Source organism: Topomyia yanbarensis, chromosome 3 (assembly GCF_030247195.1).
Source record: "Topomyia yanbarensis strain Yona2022 chromosome 3, ASM3024719v1, whole genome shotgun sequence".
NCBI classification, from domain to species: Eukaryota; Metazoa; Arthropoda; class Insecta; order Diptera; family Culicidae; genus Topomyia; species Topomyia yanbarensis.
In genome coordinates, this window is record NC_080672.1 from 259,412,969 (window position 1) to 259,438,145 (window position 25,177).

Genomic DNA, 25,177 nt, shown 5'->3' on the forward strand with positions numbered 1-25,177 from the left:
GACACAAACACGCCTTTTTTGAAAAGGCTGGATGACGTTTACCAGGATAGGTGCTTTATGTGAAAAGTCGGAAAGTAGATTGAAGATAGTTAGAATGACCGCGCGAAATATTTGTATCCGTTTTACCCCAATTCTTCATATAATACAAGTTTGGAAAGAGGCTGAAAGCGGTTGATCAAAAGTATTTTTTATGTTATGCATCTGGGTCGCTGACGAGTATAGGATACTGTGCTTGGCTAGCCGAGACCGTACTTGGTAACAGTCAGTTGCTTTAGGCGTTCACACATGTTGTGTGAACTATTTGTATTTATTATCTAACTGACGCCAATTTGGTATTACTTTGGATATATCATCTAACTGACAGCAAGTTGGTGTCAGTTATTGACGATTGGAACATGAAATATTCAAATCCAACTTATGATTTGATTGCTTTCATTTATCAAACAAATGCCGAGGCCAATGAAACTTGTATTCAAAACCTGTTTTAATCCACCTAGTGCTGCAATTGTGCCTTTCTCATTTGTCTAAACTACGATTCCATAGCTGGTTATGTTCAGTACAATGGTGGAAATGTATATTACATATTCTGTACGATTTGCACATAGTACATACAATGGATCGACAGCCACGATTTTGGGATACTATGTGTCGACACTGAAACATCGCTTGAAACCAGTGGCCTGGCCGGGATTAGGTTGACGATTTTTAGAGCGATTGCATAACCTTTCTATATGAGAAAGGCAAAAATGTGCCAGTCAATTTTCGTCCAAAATTTTTTTTCGAGATTACATCAAATCTCAACGTTTCATGCATTTTAAAGTCATTTCGAATCCAAAATACAAATTCGATTTTGAAATTTTCCCCTACTCCCCCTTTGAGAATTTTTCATTTCAGTTTATATGGGAATTTGCTGTGTGGTCGCACTCTTCAACCCGTAATTTCGGAACCAGAAATCCAATCAACAAAAAATTCAATAGCAGCTGATGGGAAGGTTTTACCTTTCATTTGAGATTAGGATTGTGCAAATCGGTATAGCCATTTCTGAGAAACAGACGTGATTTTTTTCCACATACACATATACACACATACACAGACATTTTCCGATCTCGACGAACTGAGTCGAATGGCATATGATATTCGGCCCTCCGGGCCGGGATTAAGCTGGCATTTTTTAGAGCGATTACATAACCTTTCTATATGAGAAAGGCAAAAATGATGAGAATTCAATTAACTACTAAATGTAGTGTTGATTATTGCTTGATAATTACGCGAATAAAGCAATTTTTGGAAAAACCTTGTTTTCTTAGTGAACGTATATTAACGTGAACGTAACCTTAGGAATATTCGCCTCTTTTTTAGGATTAGAAACATCCTTTTAAAAAAGTCTTCAACCATATGTGCGGGGTTGAGAATCAAACCCAGGTAAGCTGCGCACAAGGCAATAGATTTACCAACTACGCTATGTCCGCCCCTCAGAAGTGGGACACCACCTTTTTCACTTAAACGGCCATAATTAACGAACAAAACGCACCGAAGTTCCCAAATCTCGAGGAACATCGTTGATTAAGCTTTAAAACAAAACCTGAAAATTTGGTGGTTTGTTTGAATAGAAAAAAAGTGATGCTGTAATGCAAAAAGTGAAGGTACTTTATTCGAAGTATTTATAAGTTTATAAGTTTTATATGTTACATGGATCCACCTATTCTTTTTCTAAGCATCCTTTTAGATCCAGCAGGATTAAACTCAAATTAGGAGTTCCTAGCATTTCCCGGAACTTCAAAAACCCAAAGTGTCGAGATCGAGAACAATCGCGGCATTGGAATTATCAAACTCTCGAACACTGTGGAGTGGATAATAAAAACTTTCAATATAACTGATCCTATTAAAAGTATGTTGTTAGCTCTTCTACCTACAGTGAGAACATTTTTAAAGCAGTTGACTGCGAAATGGCCGCTCGTTTCAGCGACTGTATCCTTCGATGACTAACTCATCGAACGAGGTCATGGATTTGATCACTGTTCTACAGTGGCATTGCAGAAGTATCATCCCAAAAATAGATTCTTTTCAAATTTTTAATAAATAGCTTGAGATGCAATGTATTCGCTTTGTGTGAAACTTGGTTAACTTCCGATATAAACCCAAACTTCTACGATTTTAATATTATTCGCTTGAAGCGTGATACCCCGTACAGAGGAGTACTTTTGGGGATCAAAATCTTCTCGATACCAGGCATTGAAATTGTCGCTTGTCAAGCAACAACCAAATGCAAAGATGTTTGCATAGCTGTCTGCCTGCAACCGCGACTAGTATTAGGAGACTTTAACTCTCACGGTACGGTATGGGTCTTGGCTTTATACTGATCAGGGTTGTTAATACGATACATTTTTCACGATAATTTATCGGCGTTACTCGTTAACGATAATGTATCGTCATCGGAAACTCCGTTAACGATAAAGTATCGTCACCTTCATCGTCATCGCCAATATTTGTATCGTCGGAGTAACACTTTGTATCGTCGGATTCATCGTCATCGTCGGTTCATCGGTTATCGAGGAATTCCACAAAGATTCGTCCGAAAATCTTTAAAATTGTGACCGACCATCTTAGATTCCAATGAAACTTTACACGTTTCACCGTCATGCAAGACTAAATATTTTCCACAGGTAATAAGATTATTTTGACTCAAGAGCAACTTTTCAAAAGGGCGTAAACGTTTCTACGTGCATGACTTTCCAAATTTTCTAAAATTTTCTCTAGTTCTCGAGATATTTTAACTTTTGTTTTAACAACACAATTATTTTGTTTGATTACGACCTTTTCATAAGTTAGTCGCGTTTCTCCATCAACAATAATAGGTTTTTCAAAAGGCCCGTAAACTTTCCTGCAACTTTCTCTTTGACATCAAGGCGATATTGTGAAACATTTTAAAGTTACATGAAAACAACCAACATATGATTCAGCTATATAATTTAATGAACAGACCCTATGGTTGAAATATATTTTGGTTGCTTTCATGTAACTTTCAAATGGTTTACAATATCGCCTTGATGCCAAAGAGAAAGTTGCACGAAAGTTTACGGGCCTTTTGAAAAACCTATTATTGTTGATGGAGAAACGCGACTAACTTATGAAAAGGTCGTAATAAAACAAAATAATTGTGTTGTTAAAACAAAAGTTAAAATATCTCGAGAACTACTACATTTTAGAAATTTTTTGTTAGGAGCATTTCGATTTAAAATGGCGTTTAGAATCATATTCAAAAAGAAAATTGTATTTTTGACTGCAAATAGTAAGAATTATAAAAAAATGTCAAAAGTTGTTGTTAGGAAAACTTTTTTATTGAAAGCTTCTCCATGATCCAAATACAATAAAAAGGTTGCTTTTACGTCTTTAAAATGATAAACATTAAATTTTTGACATTTTTTGATGGGGTAACGCGAATAACTTTTAAAAAGAGCATAATTACACGAATTAATTGTTTTTGAAATAGCAAAATTTCAAATATCTCGAAAACTATCGCATTTTGGAAATTTTTTGGTAAATGCATTTTGATTTTAAATGGTGCTTAGAATTATATTCTGTAATAGAATTACAATTTTGTATGTCAATTAGTATGAAATTTAAAAACATGTACGAAGTTATTGTTAGAAAAACTTTTTTACCGATTTTTTCTCCATCATGCAATCACAATCAAAATGTTTCTTTTCTCTTTAGGTTTTTGTTGACAAAATATAAAAAAATTAAAAAATGGGTTTTTTCGCATTTTTATCATAAATTTTTGTTTTTTGAAAAATGACACAACATTTTTTTCAGTGTATACTTTCAATTGTTGAGAAATAATTAGTTATTGAAGGACATGTTGTTGGGCATTTTCTATGCACAGTGGGGTCCGACGATGCGTCAAAATGAAATTTTTTCAACTTTCCGGGAAAGTGTATTATATTGAAGGAAAAGTTTTTGGTAGTTGAAAATCAATAATTTTGGACATTTTCAATACGTAGAAGGGTCCAACGATGTGTCAAAATGGATTTTTTTCAACTTTTCAAGTGAGTTGGTGCACAGTGTTTCCAAGCGGCAAAAAGGTGATCAAAATTGTTTTGACCATGAAGAAAACAAATTTTGAGCTATTGTGTAATTAGTAATGTTTAGCACGTAAAAACATATATTAAAAAAACTACTAAACCCTATTATTAGGCCATTCACAAGTTACACTACACATTTAAGTAGTGTGGTGATTAACAGATTTTATTATAATTTTAATATAAACTAGAAAATTTTGGATTTTAAAAGGGACAATATACATATTTCCAATGCTTGATTTCCTTTTCTAGTTGGGAAGCTTTTAGCCCCCTCCTTCGTTTCTTCTCTCCACTATGTAACAAGATGCTTCATGCTTCCTTCTTTGCCCTTAAATATGTAGTGTAACTTATAAACGGCATCATAATAGAGTTTTAGTCGTTTTTATTACATTTCTTACAAAAAACCAGTAAAGCAATACAGAGTATTGCTTTACTGGTGTTATAGGGGCAAAACTAAACCGATTTTAAATATCGGGGTATGAAAACACATCTACGTGATTCAAGGAATTCGATGTTGAGAACATTTTGTGAATTACCTTTATAATAAATGAACTATTTCTCAAAAATCAATATATAAGTTCACTTCAAAGACCAAATAATGTGTTGATAAAGAAACAGTGATTTATAGTATTTATTCCTTGGATTAGGCATTGCGTTCAATCATGAGGTAAATGTTGGATGGTATATCAATACACAGATCAACAAGTAATTCACCTTGTAGTGAGATAAAAGATTTCTCATATAATTGTACTTGTGGCGTTAACGAAAGCAAGTATTTGTTTGAATCCCAAAAATCTAGCAAAAATTTAGCTCATTTGAAAGATTTAGGTTATACTGGTTATGGCGCAAAAATTACTACTTACATTATTTATGATAAGAATGTAAGAATCAATATATCATAATAATATACCCATAAACATAATGTTACTGCATCAACCATCATTTGCCATTCCTCACACGCCCCTCCCCCATTTCTCTCTATCTATCTATCTATCTCTCTTTCTCTCTCTGTCTCTCTTCTATCGCATCTATCTAGCTATTTCTGTATCCATTTCTAAGTTGTGTGATAAGATCTTCTGCCAATCTGAAATATTTATTAATTGTAATTGCGAAGGTTTGAGAAACTATTTTTTGTCTGCTGCTACATCAACTCAACTTTAATTCAATTGTATTCAAAGCCTGTATCTACACTATAATTAAGGAAATTCATGGCTATATCAGAAAAATATTTGGCTTAACGGGGCAATATGAAAGTTTGACTATGAAAATTTTCAAAAGAGACATTCCACGTGCGATATTTAAACTATTCGTATCTCTATTGAATTTTGAATGAAATATATGCTCAAAGACATAAAGCTGAAGCCATCAGGATTGAACTTGCCATCAACGTTTCGAAGACAAAATACATGAGAGGAAGAGGTTATAGAGACGACAATGTGAACCTCCCATCCCGAGTTCGGATTGACGGTGACGAAATCGAGATGGTCGACAAATTCATGTATTTGGGCTCACTGGCAACCGACGACAATGATAACAGCAGAGAAATTCAGAGACGGATATTAGCGGGAAATCGTGCCTACTTTGGACTCCAGAGGACGCTCCGGTCGAACAAAATTCGCCGCCGCACGAAGTTGATTATCTTCAAGACGCTGATTAGATGGAAGCCGGAATGTTGCGCAGGAGAATGAACCATGAGTTGTATCAGCTGCACATTTGTTGTATTGGTACGAACTTTCATGAAAAATAACGGATCCAAGACCAAAAATATCCACAAATTAGATCCAGGAAAAGAAGTCTCCCAAAGTACCCACTCTCGATGGGGGATGTGTCTTCTAACTTATCGTCGTCCATATTTGGATATACTGAGTAGTTTGAACCATTTCTTTTTCACAGTATTGGTCTGTATAGGACTTATTTATCCATATTTCCTGCACGAGAATTCCGAACAAAACAATATGAAAGCTATAAGGATGAATGGAAAGAGACTGCATTGCAATCAACTGAATGCACGGCTTTTATGCTATCGACATAGCCTAGACATTTCACACTATTTACTTCAATGCAAATAAAAACTTTGAAATATCTACCTGTCTCATTCACGAATCGCATTCTCCTTGTCGTTCTCTGTTCAAGGGGCTTGAAAGCACATGTGACCTTGTCTCACTTTACTATATTCAATTGCGCGTTAAAATACTGGACCAGTAAATTCTATTCTGTACATAAATCTTTTTTTCGGGAGTATGTGACCAAAAAGTAAACTTCAAAATCCAAAGCAAATTGAACGTTCCAGGTTCCTGATAACTTAACGCCGTCAAGTAAAGAAGCATGAAAACAAAAAGAATAAAACCAAAAAAAAGATGGAAGCCCTAGAAAGTCCATTGCATATTTATTAGCCTTTCTCAGAAGATGAGATTTTTCAAAAACATTTCAAAACTTTCTGATGCAATGGTTCTCAAATTCGTACAATCCGGTTTATTCATTTTTTTATTCAAAAATATTTTTAGCTTCAAATATATGACCATTTCATTTTAATTATTTCATTCCGCATCTTTTTATTCGTTTTGTTCATCTGCGTTCATTTTACTTATTTTATTCGTTTCATTCTTTGGATTCACTCTGATCAGTTTATTCTTTTTGTGCATTTTACTAATATCATTCATTTAATTTATTTTATTCATTGTTTTCATTGTATGCATTTTATTCATTTTTTCCAGTTTATTCATTTTGTTCAGTTTCTTCATTTTAATAATCTGACTACTTTTTCAGTTTTAATCATTTCATCCAAATAATTCATTTGATTCAATTTATTTCTTTATATTAATTTATAACCTTTTACCATTGTTCAATTTTTCATTGAAATCAATGCATTTAATTCTGCTCATTTTCTTCTTTTTATTCATTTTATCACTTCATCTCATTTTGTTTATTTGATTCGTTTGTTTTATTTATGCATTTCATTTATTTTTTACTTTATTCATTTTGTTCATCCATTCTTTTTGTTCATTTGATCCATTTCATTAATTTGATTAATTGTATTCACTGGATGAATTAAATCAATTTGATTCATTTAATTAATTTGATTAATTTGATTCACGTGATTCATGTAATTCATTTGATTCATATGATTCATTTGATTCATTTCATTCGTTTGATTCATTTGATTCATTTGATTCATGTAATTCATTTGATTCATTTGATTCATTTCATTCGTTTGATTCATTTGATTCATTTGAATCATTTGAATCATTTGATTCATTTGATTCATTTCATTCATTTGATTCATTTGATTCATTTGATTCATTTGATTCATTTGATTCATTTGATTCATTTGATTCATTTGATTCATTTGATTCATTTGATTCATTTGATTCATTTGATTCATTTGATTCATTTGATTCATTTGATTCATTCGATTCATTTGAATCATTTGAATCATTTGATTCACTTGATTCATTTGATTCATTTGATTCATTTGATTCATTTGATTCATTTGATTCATTTGATTCATTTAATTCATTTGATTCATTTGATTCATTTGATTCATTTGATTCATTTGATTCATTTGATTCATTTGATTCATTTGATTCATTTGATTCATTTGATTCATTTGATTCATTTGATTCATTTGATTCATTTGATTCATTTGATTCATTTGAATCATTTGAATCATTTGATTCACTTGATTCATTTAATTCATTTGATTCATTTGATTCGTTTGATTCATTTGATTCATTTGATTCATTTGATTCATTTGATTCATTTGATTCATTTGATTCATTTGATTCATTTGATTCATTTGAATCATTTGATTCATTTGATTCATTTGATTCATTTGATTCATTTGATTCATTTGATTCATTTGATTCATTTGATTCATTTGATTCATTTGATTCATTTGATTCATTTGATTCATTTGATTCATTTGATTCATTTGATTCATTTGATTCATTTGATTCATTTGATTCATTTGATTCATTTGATTCATTTGATTCATTTGATTCATTTGATTCATTTGATTCATTTGATTCATTTGATTCATTTGATTCATTTGATTCATTTGATTTATTTGATTCATTTGATTCATTTGATTCATTTTGATTCATTTGATTCATCTAATTCATTTGATTCATTTGATTCATTTGATTCATTTGATTCATTTTATTCATTTGATTCGTTTGATTCATTTGATTCATTTGATTCATTTGATTCATTTGATTCATTTGATTCATTTGATTCATTTGATTCATTTGATTCATTTGATTCATTTGATTCATTTGATTCATTTGATTCATTTGATTCATTTGATTCATTTGATTCATTTGATTCATTTGATTCATTTGATTCATTTGATTCATTTGATTCATTTGATTCATTTGATTCATTTGATTCATTTGATTCATTTGATTCATTTGATTCATTTGATTCATTTGATTCATTTGATTCATTTGATTCATTTGATTCATTTGATTCATTTGATTCATTTGATTCATTTGATTCATTTGATTCATTTGATTCATTTGATTCATTTGATTCATTTGATTCATTTGATTCATTTGATTCATTTGATTCATTTGATTTATTTGATTCATTTGATTCATTTGATTCATTTGATTCATTTGATTCATTTGATTCATTTGATTCATTTGATTCCTTTGATTCCTTTGATTCCTTTGATTCCTTTGATTCCTTTGATTCCTTTGATTCATTTGATTCATTTGATTCATTTGATTCATTTTATTCATATTTTTAATTTTATGCATTTCTTGTTCAGTCATTCGTTTTATTTTATTCAATTTGTTAGTATGAGTCAATTTATTCTATTAATCTTATAACTATTTCTAAATATAATCTTAATTTTTATGTAATAACCTAATCTAATTTGATTCGTGTATATTATAATTTTGATTTCCATTAATTTTTCTACTCATTTTATGAATTTAAAAACCGATTGCTTCATTCCTTGCTTCACTTTTTTATTTCGGTCGTTTTGTTGATTTCTATAATTTATTCAGTTTATTCGAGATTTTATTCGTACAAGACTAGAAACTGTTTTCATCCCACCTCTAGTTGGGTGCCTACTTCTCGTGAGTTCTGCAAACTAATCCAAATGTGTAAGAAATGTCTCATCTCACTGCTAGGTGGATTAAATCGGTTTTTTAATACAGTGAAAACCCGTTTTTATCAGCTCCTTGGTGAATTTTAGGCTGATGAAACGATAACATTGACAAATCGGCACATATTTTTTCTAGTTCTGAAGAGACGAAGTCGAAACGCAAACGCAAACCGCAGCGGTTAAAATATTCTTCTTTAGTCCCTCGACAAAGCCTCATAACTCGTTCTGATAATTTAGTAACAATTTCCCTTAAGGAGGTCTTACAGTGCAGTATTTTTATTTTTGTATATTTTACATCTCTAAGATAAGAAAAATATGCTAAAGAAAGAGTTTACTCGAATTTGACTTGAACGTAGGCTAGAGCCCACCAAACGGTTTTGATAGTGTTTGTTTTACAGTCTCGTATTGGGATAGCTTCGTCTGCGGAAATTTGCGGCTTCCATACCAAAATATTGCTTTTTGGACACTAAAACGTTCGATAACTTCTAAGTTAGAAGAGATACAAATAAACTTACATTACAAAAAATCTGTATTTTTTTCTTATGCAGAACAAAATCTTGGAACATTTTGAAATTCTACAAAATTACCAGGAAAGGTATTTTGAAAAAAAAAAAGCAATTTTCAGGGGTATATCAAAGAAATCTCCACAAATGTATGTAAAATCGACAGATAGATACATAGTCTCTTCAGCGAAGTTAATACCTAAGATATTCTCAACGACTTTGCCAAATAAAGTTTTTTTTTATTTTCATAAATGACCAAACAAAAACTTGCTTTTCAGCTTTAGAGGGATTAATCACCCAACTAATACTTTTTAAATGCAAAAAATATAACTAAACTTTGCTGAAGACACTATAGCTAAAAATGTTTTTTCGTGGTTCAAGGAATTTCACCTTTTTGCCACTTTGGAAACACTGTGCACTGGTGAATCCTCCTGTGAATTGAAAATGTCCAAAACTATCGATTTTCAACTGCCAACAACCTGCCGTTCAATATAAAAAGTTCACGAAAAGTTGAAAAAAAATCCAATTTGACGCACCGACGGTACATTGAAAATGCCCAAAACTATTAATTTTCACTTACCAATAGCTACTTCAATATAATAAACTTTCCCCAAAAGTTCAACAAAATACATTCTGACACATCATCGAACCCCCTGTGTATTGATAATGTCCAAAACTATTGATTGTCAACTGCCAATAACTTTCCCTTCAATATAAAACACTCCCGAAAAGTTGACAAAAAATTCCATTTTGACACATCGTCGGAAGAGTGCATAGATGGTGGGACAAAGAGTGCTCAGACGTATACGCAGAGAAAGCTGCCGTGTATAAGACCTGCAGCGACGATGGATTACCCGCTAGCTATCGACAGTACGCGATGTTAGAAACGCGAATGAAGAGTTTAATCAAAGCCAAGAAACGTGGTTGCTGGCTGGGAAGGTTTGCCCGGATCCCGCCCCCGAACAGGAGATCTACAAATTCGATTTTGAAATTTTCCCTTTGAGCCCTTTGAGAATTTTTCATTTCAGTTTATATGGGATTTATAGTCCCATTCAGTTTATATGGGATTTATAGTCCTCACGATTTAGTTTACTGTCAGACATACAATTTGACTTTCGCAAAGACAAAGGGACGAACGATTGTCTTGCATTGCTTACAACCGAAATTCAAATGGCCTATGCTAGCAAAGAGCAGATGACATCACTTTCCTTGGATATGGCTTTTGATTCAGTTTCTATCATCATTCTTTCAGAGAAACTGCACCAGCATGGTCTTTCAGCGACTATAGAAAACTTTTTACTAAACTTGTTATCGGAAAAGCACATACATTTTTGCATGGTAACTTTTCGACACCACACATGGCCAGCAGGATTACCATATTCACAGATTTTCTGTAACATCACAGATTTTATTCACAAATTTTTATCAAAGATTATTTTTCACAGATGGCAGATTATTGGCATTTTGATGAAAATTTCACAGCTGTTCATAGATTTTTGGAAATAATGTAATTTTTCACAGATTACTCGGGAATTTATCACAGATTTTTTTCGTTGTGCAACCTCTCTTTCATGTATATTGCTGTTACTACGATGTTGAATGTTTGTTCTGTTTCCCCTTATTGTCCCCATTAAATCTAAATTTCATTCTCATTCCCCTAAAAATTAAAACTAAGGTGTATTTATAGTATTACGTAGAGTTTTGAAATTGTCCTTACCTTTAAGATAGCATAGAAATTGCTCCTTACTTTTCAAACACAGTTTTTCAAAAATCTGTAATCTCCTAGTTTTAAGAAATTTAAAAAGTGTGATACAAAAATTGACACCTTTAGGCTGTAATGATACCGAGCCTTATCAAATAAACAGATTGAATAAAAATCCAACGAATAATCAATAATAATTTGTAGTCCCCGACGAAACCTTGGTTCAAAGGGATGGATGTGGGTCGTGACTTCATTCGTGTGATTTCTCGACTTATGGCAAACCATTACACGCTGGATGCACATCTCCGGCGTATTGGACTCGTGGATAGTGGTATCTGCGCTTGTAGCGACGGTTATCACGACATCGAGCACATTGTCTGGGCGTACACCGAGTACAGTTCCACCAGGTTTCAGCTAATGGATACCCTGCGGGCCCGGGGGAGATCAAGCAACGTCCCGGTTCGAGATGTACTGGTAAGCCGCGATCTCGTATACATGACCCTCGTATACACCTTCCATCAATATACAAATTAAACCAGCATTTATATAGCAAATTAAATACAGAGAATTAATTCTTCCGTGTAAACAAATATACACTGGCATTTTCCAAAAAAAAAACAAAGAATGTGTCAAAGAAGAACAAAACAACTATTTTTAACTTCGAAATGCAACAAAAAACTATGTATAAAGAACTTGATTTAAAGTTTTTTTATAACTTTTTATTGTGAGCTTCGCAAAACTCATGGTTCGCATCTTTGGATAAAATGACCAGCAAAAGATATTTATTATAAACAGTAATATCCTAATGAATTATTTTAAAGGTTTTCTTTCACAGATAGCGTAAAATATTTCGATACCCTGAACACGTGGAGCATCGAGGTATTCAACAAAGTGGTTTGTAATAGTACTTGCGAAAACTTTGCTGAAGACATTACGTCTCGAACTACATTTGTGTGAAGAGTAGATTCTCTATAATTACTTCCATTACCATAATTTTATCAGAAGATATGGTGTTTTAGGTTATAAAATTCTGCGAAAATATTAAACCTCCGATTTTGGTGGTTTCAAAATGATGTGATTTTGATATTAAATAACTGTTTTCCAACATTTATTTTACTTATTAATATAATTGATAATACAACAAAAATCCCAACAAAAAATTTGGCAGCTTTTATCAACATTTACATTATAACCGTAATTGTGTACAAAATAAGCCTATTTCAGGATAAATATAGTGTTGATAGCTTTGCTTCGAATATTATATGCCATACTGCATGAAGAGAAGTTCTCTTAGTTCACAATCCTACACTGCCGCTCTACGCATAATTGTCCCTTGTGTATAGGGAATCCCATAGCACATGGGACAGTTATGCGTATAGCGGCAGTACACTGCCGTTCTACGCATAATTGTCCCATGTATATATGGAATCCCATAGAACATGGGACAAATATGGTTATAACGGCAGTACAGCTCTCAATGATTCTAAGAAGCATACATTCAACTAAATTACTAAATTTTGCTTGGTTGATTTCCTTCGGGCCTCTGTTAGAAAATCTAATTTCAGAGTGATTGCATAATCTTAACAAATATTGTTATTGGTAAATATTAGCCAAGCAGCGAAGATTCCCCTACCATGAATCAAAATGTTGAACAACGGAATTTATAAAACAAATGTTCTACAAGGAATAACTTTGAAATCTTGACTCCCAAACCGAGCAACCAAGTGATAGATTTGTGATGTTCACTTATTCATTAGTCTGTCTTGCCTACAAATTAAGCGTTCAGAACTCTCCCCTTCTATTCTGCCTCCAGAAAACTATACTAGGTACAAAGTGGTGATGGCATTGGAAAAGTTACGTAATGCTAGGCAAAATTGTTATTTAACTATACGCGCCAAACATCTCCGTCAACACTTCCGACAGAACGGCAGCAGCGTTTTATGATTTTAAAGAGTTTTGTGTCATTCATCCACAGGCAGACAAGCAGGCGTAGTACGGGTGGCACATGCCCCGACCTGGCGAGACATCCGATAGCAAGAATATGAGCCACGCTAAGTGCGAAAAGTTGGAAGAAAGGGTTTAACACCCGGACCGCCTGGCGCGGAAGGCGAGAGCTGATATTTACGTTTATGGCCCCTAATTATTTCAGGGCCGCCGAAAGCGTAAACACCGAAAGCGATAAATTAGGCTGCGAAGGAGTTCATCAGCTGGTGAAACGGAGATCCCATTCGTTAAAAGGATGGTGTGTGAATGGAGAAGAAAGCAATACAGTTTGTATTGCAAAGACACAAATCAAACATGCGTCACTCGTTCCGGAAAGTTTTTTCGGCGTCGCGTAGACACACGCTGTCTACATGTCGTCTTGTGTGGGAATGCAAACAAGAGGGGTTCAATTTTACAGCCGATGAATTGTAAATGACCTGTGAACGAGTTGATGTTGTCCACTTCACGAAAGGGAGCGTTATATCGCTATATTAGGAAGAGCACTAAGTACAACAATTACATTAGTCCGATACTTAAAAGATTATCTTTTGTTTTTCAAAACATCGCGAAACGTTGTTTTTCCAAAAATAACTTTTACCTGACCACGATTGCCGAAAAACTATTCAATCGATCTTGTTCATTTTATATTCAATTGCTCGCAATTTTCTCGTTATTTGTCCCATATCTTAACGATTCCTTTTTGTACATAAATCTTAAGTTTGAAGGTAATATTTTGTATTGTATTGTTTATTGAGGCTTTAACCACAATGGGTCATTTGCCCTATGATAATATTGTATGAATACAATATTCAGAGTTCCCATCTTCCCAAAATACTAAACCAATCGCTAAGGTACAAGGAATATTCCTATACTAATATAAAAGGGGTTTCGAGAAAAGAGCCGTAACTCGCCCGATCAGAAAGAAATAACAAAATTATAACAGACTGTGTTACTTTGTTATCATAACAAGTTGTGTTATAACTCTGGTCTCGTTAGTTGGTAAAATAACAGAAAACATAACAGAAATTCTTCTAGTATATATCAAAATTATAACAACCTGTGATAGGCTTCTATCAGAATTATAACAAATTTTGTTAGGTTCTCCCTCGGCAAATATAGCTTTTATTACCTATTGTATAGTATCAACAAATTTAGCATGCGGGTCTAAAAATAGAATAGAATAGAAAAATATAGCATGCATTAAGGCGTTTTCGTTTGGAAGCAAAAAGCCTCTTGTAGCAAAAGCTTTTTATAGATTGGTCAAATGATTGTATACATGCTGATTGTTATTACGAATATATGACACGCTGATGGTTATTTGTGGATTATAAGCGATTTCTGAGTTTTATGTGGATGCTTCCTGCATGAACCAACGACGTTGCTTTCGACTGATGCTTAATGTTAGCATAATATTCCTCGCATCCGTCAAGGGCAAAACGATTATAGATGCATCTTGTTTCCAGAACGCACACATTGAACTTTGCCAAATCCTAAGGACTGTTTGTTTTCCTTGTGTCATACGCTTTGTTTTCATGCAGTTTTACTCACTACTACAGCTGCCTATATTACGATAGACTGAATAGCTTTATAGTATCTTTGCAGATTAGGAAAGTGGGGCTATTTTTAGATTCTGAATAGTGCACTTCGGCGCTTCTCTTGTACGTTATCATGTTTTACACGATTTATAGTAATAATGTCGATGCGATATGGTAACATTGAGCGGATAATTTACATACATTATTTAACGGAGAATACGACAAATGTTATTTATGATTCCGAATAGATTCAAAGAAACAAATATCAAAGTTTTGAGGTTTGCATTTTGAGATTTCAAGAAAAGTCGCTTTTGAGGTTTTGTTATTAGCACTTTTAATATGGGGAAGATTAAGCAAACCAGTATAATTATCTCAACCAACCAATAAATTTCTAGAAATACTAATCTTTTACGGTAAGGCAATGTATCAACTGCGAATATTATAACAGATAATCAGAAAATTCGAGCAATTGTTGAGGACTCTTCGGTGTGGCGAATTCTGGAATAGTTCATGTTTTTTCTAAAATACATTTTCCATTCTAAATTTTATTTTATTTTAAGAAGAATTATTCAATGCTTTTACCTTTATTTTATTTTGCTATTTCAAGCATTATTTAAAACACATTTAAATTATAACAGCGAACAATAATACCAGCTGGGATATGTATATAATCAGATTTCTAGGCCATTTTGAAATATTAATAGCTTTATGCAGCATACTCACAAATATTAATATTTCAACAATTTGAACAGGTCGCCTTATTTTTTTAACTATCTACAAAATGAATCAAGTATCTTGATTATTACGAAAATTTGTTAGCTCCATGATTTTTAAGAGGAACGAAAACCATCGAATACAGCGGAAACATTAGAACATTGCGCATTCAAAGCAATTGTTAGTTCAACCGTAAAATGTCAAACTTATCTTACATGGAATGAAAAGATACAACAATCAAGTAAATTCAAACATTTTTTTGCGGGGCTTAAATGAAAAAATTGCAATGCTTTAGTAATTCGGAAAACGCACAAACTGGACAATTTTAATTGTTTATGAAAAACCCGCATAAATTGGAGAAATCGGACTGAAGATCCTCGAAGATCCTCAAAATATATAACGATATTGTAGATATTAGTATACATCAGAAAGTTTTTAAGCTCTGAAAATTCGTTTTCGCAATATGCACAATCGATTAAAAGAAAATTAATTATATAACCATTTGACTACACCATAACAAATAAAAATGCTTTTTTATTTCAATTCGCGTTTTATTATTTCATCTGGAGTGCTCGATTCTTCCTGCATCTTTTTCAAAATAAGTTTTATATGAAAATTATAATCTTTAGATTATCTTGATGATAACTTTACGATTCCAAAACTTTTTGAATAAAGGCATTGAAATCATTGGCCCCATATTCGAAATTGTGTGTCAGACGAGTGTCTCAGAAAATAAATAATCTGTTAATCAAAATGCAACCAAGTAAGTCGAACACCTTACTGACAAGTTTTCCGACCTCTTACATCTAAAACTTCGAAAATTTGCTTTAAAAAGTTGAATAACGACGCATGAAAAGAAACTTCAGCGTATTAGTAAATAGACGGTCATTTGTGTAATGTAACAATCATTCACAGTTGATTGATTGATTTGTTTATTGGGGCTTTAACCAAATGGTCATTTGCCCGCTTTACAGTTTACCGTTAGCGCTCAAAGATAATTGTGAAAGAACATATGTATAACTTATTATAACATCATTGTTATATGCGTACATTAATATCATATTAGCAGTCCAGTGATATCGCCAGAAGATATAATCTTGATGTATGTTTGGTTGCCTTGCTGATTGGGATATCACAAAGATAACACAATGAGTAATAAATATCAACATGAGATATAAATTTGATAGCTTTCTGTTATGTCGTTCTGATCGGGTCCGCCAATTAACAATATTTTTTTATAAACTAATGTTTGTTTTATCTCGCAAAACACATTTTATCCACCTAACAGTGTGATGAGACATTTCTTATAACTCTTAGAGCCCCCTCTTCGGATATCATATCGATCAAATTAACATGGAACAACATCATTCCGAGAAATCTCAAATCAAATCAAAGGTAAAGCGAAAAAATGCCCTTTTGTTTTATTTCTTTCGAATATAGAGGTTTTAACCTTAAGTTCATTCGCCTCTTCGGGTTAGAAAAATCTCTTATGAAAAATTTCTAATCCTATATGCGGGGTCGGGACTCGAACCCAGGTGCGCTGCGTACAAGGCAATCGATTTACCACCTACGCTACGCCCACCCCCAAAATGACCTTTAAAATAGGCGACCAATCAACTTATTACTAATGCTTTGTGAATAAGTTCTTCATTCAACGCATTATTTATGGAAAAAATCTCTTAAAGGGCTATATATTAGGGCGGGGCAAAATGATCGTTTTTTCAGCGCAGCACTTTTTTGATTCCGTTTGGGGTCCCAAACAACTGTGCAAAATTTGGAAAATTTTAATAACATCATATACTTTAGATTTACCACATTGGTATGTTTGGATGCCTTAGCTCAATTTTCAATTTCTCGCCCCACGCCTTGACCAAATAAAACAATCACGACGAATTTCGCGCCAACTCGAACAAATGTTGGCAGCACCCTCTCAGTTTTTAATGAAATATTCTGTACATGAAGACTTTGTCACAAAAAGCCACTTTGCATACTTTGTTTTTCCAAAAATGATCTAGCCTGTCTATTGAAAAGGGCCAAACTTTTTTTACCATTTTTTCAAATGGCTATAGTCTAAAAATGACAAGCCCTACAAAAAATGTTGTAGGAGTGATTTTCACAAAATTAGTCAAATTTTTGAATAAAACCGATTTAATCCACCTAGCAGCGAGATGAGACATTTCTTACACATTTCACTATTGGATTAGTTTGCAGAACTTACGAGAAGTAGTCACCCAACTAGAGGTGGGATGAAAACAGTTTCTAGTCTTGCACGAATAAAATCTCGAATAAACTGAATAAATTATAGAAATCAACAAAACGAACGAAATAAAAAAGTAAAGCAAAAAATGAAATAATTGGTTTTTAAATTCATAAAATGAGTAGACAAATTAATGTAAATCAAAATTATAATATATACGAATCAAATTAGATTAGGTTATTAAATAAAAATTAATATTATATTTAGAAATAGTTATAAGATTAATAGAATAAATTGACTCATATTAACAAATTGAATGAAATAAAACGAATAACTGAACATGAAATGCATAAAATTAAAGATATGAATAAAATGAATAAAATGAATCAAATGAATCAAATGAATCAAATGAATCAAATGAATCAAATGAATCAAATAAATCAAATGAATCAAATGAATCAAATGAATCAAATGAATCAAGTTAATCAAATGAATCAAATGAATCAAATGAATCAAGTGAATCAAATGAATCAAATGAATCAAATTAATCATATTAATCAAATGAATCAAATGAATCAAATTAATCAAATTAATCAAATGAATCAAATGAAAGAAATGTATCAAATGAATCAAATGTATCAAATGAATCAAATGAATCAAATGAATCAAATGAATCAAATGAATCAAATGAATCAAATGAATCAAATGAATCAAATAAATCAAATGAATCAAATTAATCAAATGAATCAAATGAATCAAATGAATCAAATGAATCAAATGAATCAAATGAATCAAATGAATCAAATGAATCAAATGAATCAAATGAATCAAATGAATCAAATGAATCAAATGAATCAAATGAATCAAATGAATCAAATGAATCAAATGAATCAAATGAATCAAATGAATCAAATGAATCAAATGAATCAAATGAATCAAATGAATCAAATGAATCAAATGAATCAAATGAATCAAATGAATCAAATGAATCAAATGAATCAAATGAATCAAATGAATCAAATGAATCAAGTTAATCAAATGAATCAAATGAATCAAATGAATCAAATGAATCAAATGAATCAAATGAATCAAATGAATCACATGAATCCAAGGATCAAATGAATCAAATTAATCAAATGAATCAAATTGATTTAATTCATCCAGTGAATACAATGAGTCAAATTAGTGAAATGGATCAAATGAATGAAAAGAATGGATGAACAAAATGATTAAAGTAAAAAATAAATGAAATGCATAAATAAAACAAACGAAGCAAATAAACGAAATGAGCTGTAGTAATAAAATGAATAAAAATAAGAAAATTAGCAGAATTAAATGCATTGATTAAAATGAAAAATTTAACAATGGTAAAAGGTTATAAATTAATATGAAGAAATAAATTCAATCAAATAAATTATTTGGATGAACTGATTGAAACTGAAAAAGTAGTCAGATTATTAAAATGAAGAAACTAAACAAAATGAATAAACTGGAAAAAATGAATAACATGCATACAATGCAAACAATGAATAAAATAAGTTAAATGAATGATATGAGTAAAATGCACAAAAAGAATAAACTGATCAGAGTGAATCCAAAGAATGAAACGAATAAAATAAGTAAAATGAACGCAGATGAACAAAACGAATAAAAAGATGCGGAATGAAATAATTAATTAAAATGAAATGGTCATATATTTGAAGCTAAAAAAATTTTGGAATTAAGAAAATGAATAAACCGGATTTTACGAATTTGAGAACCATTGCATCAAAAAGTTTTGAAATGGTTTTGAAAATCCCATCTTCTGAGAAAAGGCTAATAACCATGCAATGGACTTTCTAGGGCTTCCATCTTTTTTTTGGTTTTTTGGTTGGTTGATGCCTTCTCTACTTACGTGCGCGTGGGACCAAGATACACACTAAAGAGCCTCTTTATTTCTACTCTTTGTGGCGTGCAGCCATGGAGCCATGCAACACGTATCGAAGTGAAGAGGTTTATCGTGAAAGAGAAGAGCGGTGGCTCTCATGAAAAGTGCAAAGAGCGTTTGTTATTCTTCTCTTTATTTGCTCTGAGGTGCATAACATCGCTGTCGCGAGTGGGTGCTTTGGGAGACTTCTTTTCCAGGATCTGATTTGTGGATATTTTTGGTCTTTGATCCGTTATTTTTCATGAAAGTTCGTACCAATACAACGCATGTGCAGCTGATACAACTCATGGTTCATTCGCCTAAGCAACATTCCGTCTTCCATCTGCAATACCTTTCGTTCGAAAATTCCAAGGGCGCGTTGGTCCTCCACGAGCATAGTCCAGGTCTCGTGGCCATAGAGGACCACCGATCTAGTCAGCGTCTTGTAGATACTCAACTTCGTGTGGCAGCGAAGTTTGTTCGATCAGAGCGTCCTCCGGAATCCAAAGTAGGCACGATTTCCCGCCAAGAACCGTCTCTGATTTTTTCTCCTGTATCATTGTCGTCGGTTACCAGTGAGCCCAAATACACGAATTCGTCGACCATCTCGATTTTGTCACCGTCAATCCGAACTCGGGTGGGAGGTTCACATTGTCGTCTCTAGAACCTCTTCCTCTCATGTATTTTGTCTTCGAAACGTTGATTGCAAGTCCAATCCTGCTGGCTTCAGCTTTCAGTCTTTGAGCATATATTTCATTCAAAATTCAATAAAGATACGAATAGTTTAAATATCGCACGTGGAATGTCTCTTTTGAAAATTTTCATCGTCAAACTTTCATATAACCCAGTTAAGCCAAATATTTTTCGGATATTGCCATGAATTTCCTTAATTATAGTGTAGATACAGGCTTTGAATACAATTGAATTAAAATTGAGTTGATGTAGCAGCAGACAAAAAATAGTTTTGTTTTCTCAAACCTTCGCAATTACAATTAATAAATATTTCAGATTGGCAGAAGATCTTATCACACAACTTAGAAATGGATACAGAAATAGCTAGATAGATGCGATAGAGGAGAGACAGAGAGAGAAAGAGAAAGAGCGAGAGAGAGATGGGGGGCGTGTGAGGAATTCTTGTCATAATTAATGTGAGTAGTAATTTTTGCGCCATAACCAGTATAACCTAAATCTTGGAAAAGAGCTAAATTTTCGCATGAGTTTTGGGCTTCAAACATACAGTTGCTTTCGGTGACGCCACGAGTATAATTATATGAGAAATCTTTTATCTCACTACTAGGTGAATTACTTGTTGATCTGTGTATTGATATACCATCCGACATTTACCTCATGATTGAACGCAATGCCTAATCCAAGGGAAAAATACTAGAACTCACTGTTTCTTTATCAACACATTATTTTGTCTTTGTAGTGAACTTATATATTGATTTTTGAGAAATAGTTCATTTATTATAAAGGTAATTCACAAAATGTTCTCAACATCGAATTCCTTGAATCACGTAGATGTGTTTTCATGCGCCGATATTCAAAATCGGTTTAGTTTTGCCTAAAACACCAGTAAAGCAATACTCTGTATGAAACAATCTCATTTTTAGTTAGGGGAAATTGGTAAGCGAGGACTAAAAATACAAAATGTTTAATATCTCCACCGATAGTGCACAGATTTTGACAATCTATAGCTTGTCAATATATCATCTATAGCTAGAAAGGTATTTTAACAAGCTTTCTATTTGTGTGCAGTTTGTTGGACAAAATTGTAATGTTCAAAAGTTATTCGCAAAAAACCTGCTGCGTTTTGACAAAATCGCCCATATCTCAGAAAGTAAACAACATATCGAAAATCAAAAATAATAGTGTCAAATGGCAACGCTAGGCCTTTCATTTGAAACTAATTTCGTTAAGATCGGTTTTTTTTATTTATTTATTTATTTATTTATTTATCGCACGCATCAACAGGCCGCACTCGGCCCCAATGATGGAAACTTAAACTAATTACATTTAAAAAACCGCAGGAATCGCTTTCTTAAAGATATCCGAGACTAATGAAAGTCGAACAGGTGCGACACACGATTGAAGAGGCGTTGTAGTCCCGTGATAGCGGCATTAGCTGTTTGAATAGTTCGTCGAAACGGCACTCTCAGAAGAACGTTTCCGCGTAACGTTCTGGACCTTGCTTGGATGTTGACTCGCTCTAGTAAATCTGGAGAATCGATGCGTCCTGACAGAAGATCAGAGATGAATAAGGCTCTTGCAGTTTCTCTACGGCGCTGAAGGGTATCGAGCTGGATGAGTTGACACCGACTCTCGTAGCTTGGTAGACGAAAAGGATCGCGCCAAGGCAGGCGTCGAAGAGCATACCGTATAAATTTTCGTTGAACGCCTTCAATTCGATCGCAGCTGTTCATGTAATTCGGGTTCCAGACTGCCGAACAATACTCCAGCGTGGAGCGCACTAAAGAGCAGTAGAGGCTTTTGAGACAATAAATGTCTGTGAAGGATTTAGCCGTACGGAAGATGAAGCCCAGGCTTCGCGATGCTTTACCAACAACATACGAAATGTGATTCTTAAATGTAAGTTTCGAATCTAACAGCACTCCAAGATCCTTAACGCAGCTCACCCGGGAAACAAGAGCTCCAGACAAGTTATATTCAAACTCAATGGGATCTTTTTTTCTGGAGAACGATATCACAGAACATTTCGCCGGATTCAGATTCATTCGGTTGTTTTCACACCATCTGCTGAAAGTGTCAAATTGCTGCTGTAAATAAAGTGCGTCCGTTCGGCTCTTAATTCTGTTGAAAATTTTCAGGTCATCTGCATACGACAACCGTGGCCCTTTCAGCTGATAGTTTACATCGTTGAAATAGAGAGTGAATATCAAAGGTCCGAGATGACTTCCTTGCGGAATTCCAGACGTTGCGGAGAATAGTTTGGAGTATGCATCACCTATGTTCACACTGAGTTGACGGCCAACGAGATAGGATTGGAACCATCGCAGGAGTGATCCACTGAAGCCAAGTTTTTCCAATTTAGCGATTGCGATATCGTGATTGATTTTGTCAAAAGCTGCAGATAAGTCAGTATATATAACATCAGTTTGTTGATTCGCATCGAACCCTTCGGACACAAAAGAGGTTAGAGATAGTAGATTCGTCGACGTCGATCGATTCGGCATGAATCCATGTTGGTCTTTAGAAATATATTCCTTACAGTGAAAAAACACTGACTCCACCACGACTAACTCAAAGAGCTTGGAAATCGCACAGAGCGCAGAAATTCCTCTATAATTGTCAATGTTCCTCTTATCACCTTTTTTGTGGACAGGAAAGATGAAAGCTGCTTTCCACAATTGAGGAAAAATCGCGGTTGTCAGTGACATTTTGAATAGTTGACAGAGTGGTTCCACCAAACCAGATATACACTTTTTCAAAAACACAGCAGGGACACCATCTGGCCCGGGAGATGACGATGCTTTAAGCTTGGATGCTGCTGATACAATATCCGAGTGCTCCACACGAATCTCACTCACTGACCGTTCGAGTTGGGCCACGCCGCTAGCTGCAACGTCAATCTGCTGCGAGGACAGAGTCTCACTGATGAACACACTCGCAAATTTAGAGGCGAACAATTTGCATATGGCTTGTGAATCATGCCCAACTTCACCATTCAAAAACATTGCAGAAGGCAAGCCGGTTTCTTTCCGCTGGTCATTGACGTATCTCCAAAACGATTTAGAATCCGACTTAAGCTTACGGTTCAGCCATTGCTGAGATAATTACATGACATTTTGTACATACATACACACATACACACACACACACACATACAGATATTGTCTCAATTTGTCGAGGTGAGTCGATTGGTATATGAGACTCGGCCCTCCGGGCCACGGAAAAAGTTTTCAAAGTTTGAGCGAATCCTATACATTTCTTTTGTAAGAAATGCAAAAATATTGAAAAAATTCTTCATTGACTCCTACACTGGACAAAATCGATTTTAAAAATTTAAAGTCGATTTACAAAAAACCCCATTTTTTATTTGGATGAAATTTTGTTCCAAGATAGTTAATTATGTTCCTTACCTACCGTCAAAAATTCAAGTTGGGCACTTTCAAGGAAAAAATGTTATTTAAAAAAGAACTTCTCCTTGTCCAAACTGAATTTTTTTTTCAGTGTATTTCTATCGAAAACTAAACCAATGAAAGTCATAATCATCTCAGGATCCATTTTCCCAGCTGCTAGTTGCCTGATACATGCAAAAAGTATCAGTAACGAATTTGGTATATATTCATAACAAACTTGAATGAAGACTGTAAGATTGGAAAATCGGAAGACTGGAAGACTTGAAGACTGCAGTTCATTTGTTCCTCTCAAAACTGATAAATTTTATGAAACAATTGACAAACTTTTCGAAAATTTATTTTATGTCTGATGAAGCAGCACCACAATACAAAAATAAACAAAACTTTGCAAGCTTGTGTAGATTCCAGTCAAAGTATGAGTTAAGCGCAGGATGACATTTTGTTGCAGTATCCCATGGAAAAGGACTCTGTGATGCTATTAGTGGCACTCTCAAGCGAATGGCAAAAAGAGCCAGTCCTGCTCGCGACAATGAAAATACCATAACAACTCCCCGAGAGTTATATAAGTGGGCAGTTGAACAAAGTGATAAAAATATCACAAAATTAATTTTCTGCTACATATTCACTGAACAGTACAACAAAATGTCAGAAGAACTCGAAGACCTGTATAATAACGCCAAAACAAAAAAATGAAAAGGTATTAACCCCTTAATAAATATATGCTTAGTTGCTAAATTAGACAATATCTTCTCACAAACTGAGTTTTATTGGATTCTGAGATGATTATTACTTTCATTGGTTTAGTTTTCGATAGAAATACACTGAAAGAAAACAGTTTGGACAAGGAAAAGTATTTTTTTTCAAATAACTTTTTTTCCTTGAAAGTGCCCAACTTGAATTTTTGACGGTAGGTAAGAAACATAATTATCTATCTCAGAACAAAAGCTCATCCAAACGAGCATTCCACAATATTTGGAAAAATAAACCATATTTCCTATTCACCAATAACTAAACACTTACATTATAAAAATATTTCCTTTTGACATGTTTTGAATGTTTCAAATAGAAGATATTTTGCTTCGTTCCACAATGCTCCAATTAACGAATGTAACTAATCAATCATGTTCAACTTAAGATTGTGTCTTTCTTTATTCACTATTATCCTTCCACTCACAGAAACCATGCAACATAGATTCACTACTTATTAAGGCAATTAAATATCGCTGGATTGGTCACATCACTTGAATTTTTGACGGTAGGTAAGAAACATAATTATCTATCTTAGAACAAAAGCTCATCCAAATCAAAAATGGTTTTTTTTGTAAATCGACTTTTTCGATTTTTT

At 33.5% G+C, this 25,177-nt stretch overlaps 1 protein-coding gene across 1 annotated transcript in view; it reads right to left on the reverse strand.

Annotated features, from left to right (window-relative positions):
- Positions 1–25,063, reverse strand: part of LOC131690583 (LIM/homeobox protein lim-6) — a 65,161-nt gene extending 40,098 nt beyond the window's left edge. The window contains exon 1 of the mRNA XM_058976478.1: positions 24,853–25,063. The gene's annotated coding sequence lies outside the window, so the exon portion shown is untranslated. The remainder of the gene's footprint in view (positions 1–24,852) is intronic.
- Positions 25,064–25,177: the final 114 nt, after the last annotated feature.